Genomic DNA, 6,000 nt, shown 5'->3' on the forward strand with positions numbered 1-6,000 from the left:
TCCTACTAGGACGTAATTCTTACTTCTGCGAACAACTCGTGTGGCTTCCTGTTTTTCTACTGGTAACTTATTCTCTTTGATGTAATAAATAAAAACTTGGGTCCATGAAGTGGTGATTACCAAGATCTGGGTGCCTTTGGCTGAGATTTGAGGGGTTATCTCACCGGGTTATTTGATAGAGGGGGCTGATAACTCCTCTATGAACACACCGGGTGGGACCTCTGCCCTGTCTGATCCAAGCTTGGCAAGGACATCTGCTGCAATGTTGGAATCCCACAAGACATGTAGAATTTCTAATCCTTAGAAATGTTTTTCGAGTTTTCGGATTTCAGCACAGTAAGCACCCATGTTTTCTTTGGTGCAATCCCAATCTTTGTTGACTTGGTTGATGACTACTACCAAATCACCGTATATGAGTAATCGCTTGATTCCAAGGGTAATTGCCACTCGTAGCCCGTGGATGAGAGCTTCGTATTCTGCTTCATTGTTGGTAGCTTGCCATAATATCTGAAGGACATACTTGAGTTGTTTTCCATCCGAAGAAATTAGGAGGACGCCTGCACCAGCTCTACCTAGCTTGAGTGATCCATCAAAGTACATCTTCCAATGATCAAGGATGGTGCTTGACACGGGTTGTTGAATTTCTGTCCATTCGGTAACAAAATCAGCAAGGGCTTGAGATTTAATTGCTTTTCGTGGGGTGAAATCGATGTTGAGAGCACTGAGTTCAACCGCCCACTTAGATATGCGCCATGTTGCATCTCTGTTGTGTAAGATGTCTCCAAGTGGGAAATCTGTCACCACGGTAATCTTGTGGCTTTCAAAATAGTGACGAAGCTTGCGTGAAGTGATCAGTAGTGCATAGAGTAGTTTTTGCACATGCGGGTACCGGATTTTTTATTCTAATAGTACTTCGCTGATGTAGTACACTGGGCGTTGTACTTTATACATGTGCCCTTCTTCTTCTCTTTCTACTACTATCGTCGTGCTGACTACAGTAGAAGTTGCTGCAATGTATAGCATCATGTCTTCGTCTTTCTTTGGAGATGTGAGGACTGGTGAGGAGGTGAGGTATGCCTTAAGTTTCTTGAAAGCTTCATTGGCTTCTTCCGTCCACTCAAACTTGTCTGTCTTCTTTAGTAGTTTAAAGAAAGGTAACCCTTTTTCTCCGAGTCTTGATATGAAACGATTGAGTGCCGCCATGCAGTCTGTTAGTTTTTGTACATCTTTGACGCTTCAAGGAGGGCCCATCTCTATTATGGCTCAAATTTGCTTGGCACTTGCTTCGATTCTACGATGACTGACCAAGAATCCGAGTAGTTGTCCTGAAGGAACTCCGAATACATACTTGTTTGGGTTCAATTTCCACCACCTTTTTAGACTCTCGAAGGTTTGTTTTAAGTCTTCAATCAGTGCATCTGGGTTCTTTGTTTTTACAACCACGTCATCCATGTATGCTTCTATGTTTTTGCTGATCTGATCACCAAGGCATGTTTGGATAGCTCTTTGGTAAGTGGCTCCAGCATTCTTGAGTCTAAACGACATGGTCTTGTAGCAGTAGGCGCCGAACAGAGTGATGAAAGATGTCTTGCTTTGGTCCTGTTCTTTTAATGCGATCTGGTGATACCCGGAATAATAATCAAGAAAGGATAATAGGGCAGATCCTACTGTTGAATCAACTATCTGATCAATGCATGGTAGCCCAAACGGATCTTTCGGGCAGTGTTTGTTGAGATCTGTATAGTCAACACACATGCGCCACTCGTCCATATTCTTTTTCTGTACTAGAACTAGGTTTGCTAGTCAATCTAGATGAAGGATCACTCTGATGAATCCGGCTGCCATTAGCTTTGTGATTTCTTTTTTAATCACTGCCTTCTTATCAGGTGAGAACCATCATAGTCATTGCTTTACAGGCTTGGAGCCTTTATTGATATCAATTCTATGCTCAGCCAACTCTCTTGGGACACCTGGCATGTCGGCCAGCTTCCAAGCGAAGATATCTCTGTTGTCCCGAAGAAAGTTGGTGAGCGTGAGTTCCTATTTTGCCGAGAGGTGGGCGCTGATGGTTGCTGTTTTTGAGGGATCACCGGTGCCTAGGTCGATTTGCTTGACGTCGGCTTCTTTTGGTGGTGCTAGGATGCTTGGCTTTTAAGCCGGTATCTCTAGTTCTTCTTGGCTTATTTCTGCGGCAATAGTGGCTATTTCTTTTCTTCCATCGTTTGCCTGTGCTTTTTCTGCAATTTGGATTGCCTGAACATCACAGTCAAATGCGCGCTTTAAATCACTCCGAAGAGAAGGAACACCGTTAGGCCCTGGCATCTTAAGCAATAGGTACGGATAATGCGGTATTGCCATGAATTTCGCTAGTGCTAGGCGCCCGAGGATTGCGTGATATGATGAATCGAAGTCCGTGACTTCAAACTTGATGAACTCTGTGCGGTAGTTCGAGGGAGTCCAAAAAGTAACCGATAGAGTGATTTGTCCAAGTGGCATTGCTGCCTTGCCGGGTACTATGCCATAAAAAGGTGTGCTTGTTGGTGTGATCATCCCGACGAGTTGTAGTCACATCTTCCTTAGAGTTTCTAAAAAATGATGTTGAGTCCGGCTCCCCCATCGATTAGTACCTTCGTAACAGTCATACCAGCAATGGTTGGATCTAGAACCAGTGGGTAATGGCCTACGTTTCCTACGCTGGTCCATTGGTCTTCTCTTGAAAATTGGATTGGATACTCTGACCAATTGAGATATTTTGGTGTAGCAGGTTCTGCTGCCATGATGGTTCGTAATGCTAGTTTTTCTTGATGTTTGCTTCTAGAATCTGGAACCCCAGCAAAGATTACTACCACTGTCCCTCTGGATTTTTGGAATCCCTTGTCTTCATGGTTGTCTCCTTTTTCTGATTGTCTTCTTTATTGTTTCCCTTGCTATCTTTTCGAGTGTATCTTTTGTTGAAGGTGTAGTAATTTCTGATGGTGTGCTTTCCATTGGGGTGCAAGGGGCAACGTATGTTCTCAATGTTGTCATATCTTCTGGTCTTGGTAAATTTCTTTGATTTATCAGCCATTGCTACTGTGTTGTCTGGACCACGCTTTCTCTCTTGATGTCTGTTGTTTCGAGGGTTTTGCCTGTCCGGGTTGTCTCTGTTGTTTCTATCCGGGAATCTTTCTCTTGTTTTTTCTCTACAGTAATCATCTTTTCCACTGTCCATCTGAATTCTTTGTTGTTTCTTGGGTTTTCTTTACAAAAGTCTTGAAATTGCCACCTAGCCATGATTCCGTGTGAGAAAGCTTTGATTACTTCTCGTTGGGTGATGTCATGTACTTGAGCTCGTAGTTTGCCAAATCATTGATAGTAATTTCTTAAACTTTCCCCTCCCTTTTGCTTGAGTCCTTTTAACTCTGCGTGGGTGATTGGATGTGTAATAATTCCTACGAAATTTTCACAGAAAGCTATTTGCAAGTCTTCCCAATTTCTGATTGATCCTGGATTCAATTTGTCAAACCATTGAAGTGGCATGGTTTCTAGGGCCATGGGAAAGAACAAGGTTTTGATGTCATCATCTCCTCCGGCCAATTCAATCGATTGTGAGTAAATCCTGAGCCATTGCTTTGGTTCGGTCTTGCCATCGTACTTGGAGTGGTTGGACGGTTTGAACTTGTGAGGTAGTCGTATTGAAGCCAGTCTATTTGTGAAACAGAGGAATCTATCATGTGTTCTGGCTTCTATGTATTCTGATTCAGTGCCCCCTTCTTGCCAACTGTCGTCTTGGTGAGAGTAGTTCTGCATGGCTATCCGAGTAGGTGCTTTGCTTCTGGCTTTTCTTGGTTGTTCGACTCGGTTGTTTTGACTATGATTTCTTCGGCTCTCTCCATTGTGACTTCCACTTGGTCCAAGTCTTTCGAAAGTGGACTTCCTTTGATTTTGATCTTCTTGTTCATGAGATGTTGCCTTTCCGTTGTGCGTCCTAAGGACTATTGATCAGAGAAAGTCCTGGAGCTGTTCTTGTTTTTCATTGGGATATGAGGTCGCCCTGAGTTCTTCTAGTGCTTCTCGGATCTTATCGTAGGGTGTATTCGCTGCTCGTCCTTCTTCGACCTCTCGTTCTGATTTTCTTCTATTGTACTCGGCTAGGTCTGATTCATATTTGATCTAAGTGTCCTTTTGCTGCTTAGCACGGCGTTGACGTCCTTGTTTCAACTTGTTCTTTCTTTCTCTTGCTTGCCTCTAACTCTCAGTCTCACCATCGTGCCCCTGGATAAATGGTGATATGTTGGATTCGGATTCATCTGAAGACCTCACGTTGGGTACTTCTAGGGGGATCAATGGTGATCGAGGACGGCGAATCATGAATACTTCTCTAGCATGAGTTGTTTTGTCATCGTTGTTGATTTCCGTACTGCCAGAGCTGTTGATAACTTCAGTAGAGGTTTCAAGGTCATAGATCGAATCTCCTTCTTGGTAGGGTAGAGTTGTTGTTGTCGTATTGTCGACTAGTTGGGTGCCGTCATCCTCAGGAACGGTACCTGGCCAGTGAACGATGCAGTCTTGAGATGTTATAGTTAAAACAAGACCTTCCTGGGCTCCTTTTAGTGGCATTCTAAGCACAGGATAGGTGGATCCTTCGGGCCATGTCTGATAAGATGTTGCCATGTTGTGGGGTCTGAACGAAAGAGGACCCGACTTCTTTGAAGTACTTTGAGTGTACTCCGAGTAGTATTCTTGATAGGTTGACGTTAGGTTCCAGAGCTTTGTCAGAAAAGAACTCGGTTTTCCAAAAGAACTCGGATAAGACTTCTTCTCGGAAGCAGAACTTGAGTTTGAATCAGATGCGTGAAGTCATGGAATTCGAGTTGGATTGGACATTATGAGCTGCGCGAATCTTTCGGCAAGCTGATCTGTCGTTGTCGCCGAAATGTAAAAGTCCTGATGATGATCCGAATCTTCGAGGAGACGACCTTGGAGCTTGCCATCGTCGCCTGCCTCGTAGATCCATGAATCGAAGATGAAGGTTGATCCCATCGAGAAGATCTTGTTGACGAGGTCCATCGAGCTCTCGGATGCAAAGTCGCCGAAAGCCCCTACCTAGCGCGCCAGCTGTCGATGTTTGACCACCGATAGCCTGCCATGGGGGTCCCTGAGGTACTATGTTTGGGCTTCAGCATATGCAGAACTCGATGGTAAACGCAAGAGACAGTTGATTTATCCTGGTTTAGGCCCTCGATCTTTGATCGAGTAATAGCCCTATGTCCAGTCGGCGTTAGCCTTTGCGTTGGATTGATTATAAAGTGTTGTTTCGTACAATTGTTGTCTTAACTCCTGATCCAAGGAGCCCTGCCCTCCTTTATATAGTCAGGAGGCCAGAGTCCTAGTCGATTTACAATGAGAGTTCCTAGTAGGATTACAAAATAATACTACTACTAAGATTACAGGGGAAGAATCCTAGTTAGGCTAGTTCTTCTCCTTTCCTTACGGGGTATCCCGTGGGTCTCGCACCGACAGTCGGGCGAGACAGAGCCTAGCCCTCGAGGGTCGGGTGAGGCAGAGTCTAGCCCTCGGTCGTCGGGCGAGGCGGAGCCTAGCCCTCCGTGGTCGGGTAAGGCGGAGTCTGCCCTCGGCTGTCGGGCGAGGCGGAGCCTTGCCCTCGGGGGTCGGGCGAGGCGGAGTCTAGCCCTCGGGGGTCGGGCGAGGCAGAATTAGTCTCTTGTTGTTTCGGACAAGAGACACAGTAACGTTCTCGTCTGATCGGGAGTGCCAATCGTTGGGTACCCCGGTATTAGGTCCCCGATAGTAGCCCCCAAGCCCCTAGGTGATTCAAGCAGAATCACCCGGGGGATATTTTGATTTGCTAGAGGGTGCGCGCGAGCGCACCCGATGGGTGTAGCCCCCGAGCCCCCGGGTGATTTGGGTAGAATCGCCTGGGGGTGCTTTGGACCCTTCGCGGGTAAGGCTATGAGGTTTGGTTTCGTCAACCGGAAAGCTTTAAGGGAACGCTGGTGT

The sequence above is a fragment of the Miscanthus floridulus genome, chromosome 18 (genome assembly GCF_019320115.1).
Source record: "Miscanthus floridulus cultivar M001 chromosome 18, ASM1932011v1, whole genome shotgun sequence".
In the NCBI taxonomy this organism is placed as follows: Eukaryota; Viridiplantae; Streptophyta; class Magnoliopsida; order Poales; family Poaceae; genus Miscanthus; species Miscanthus floridulus.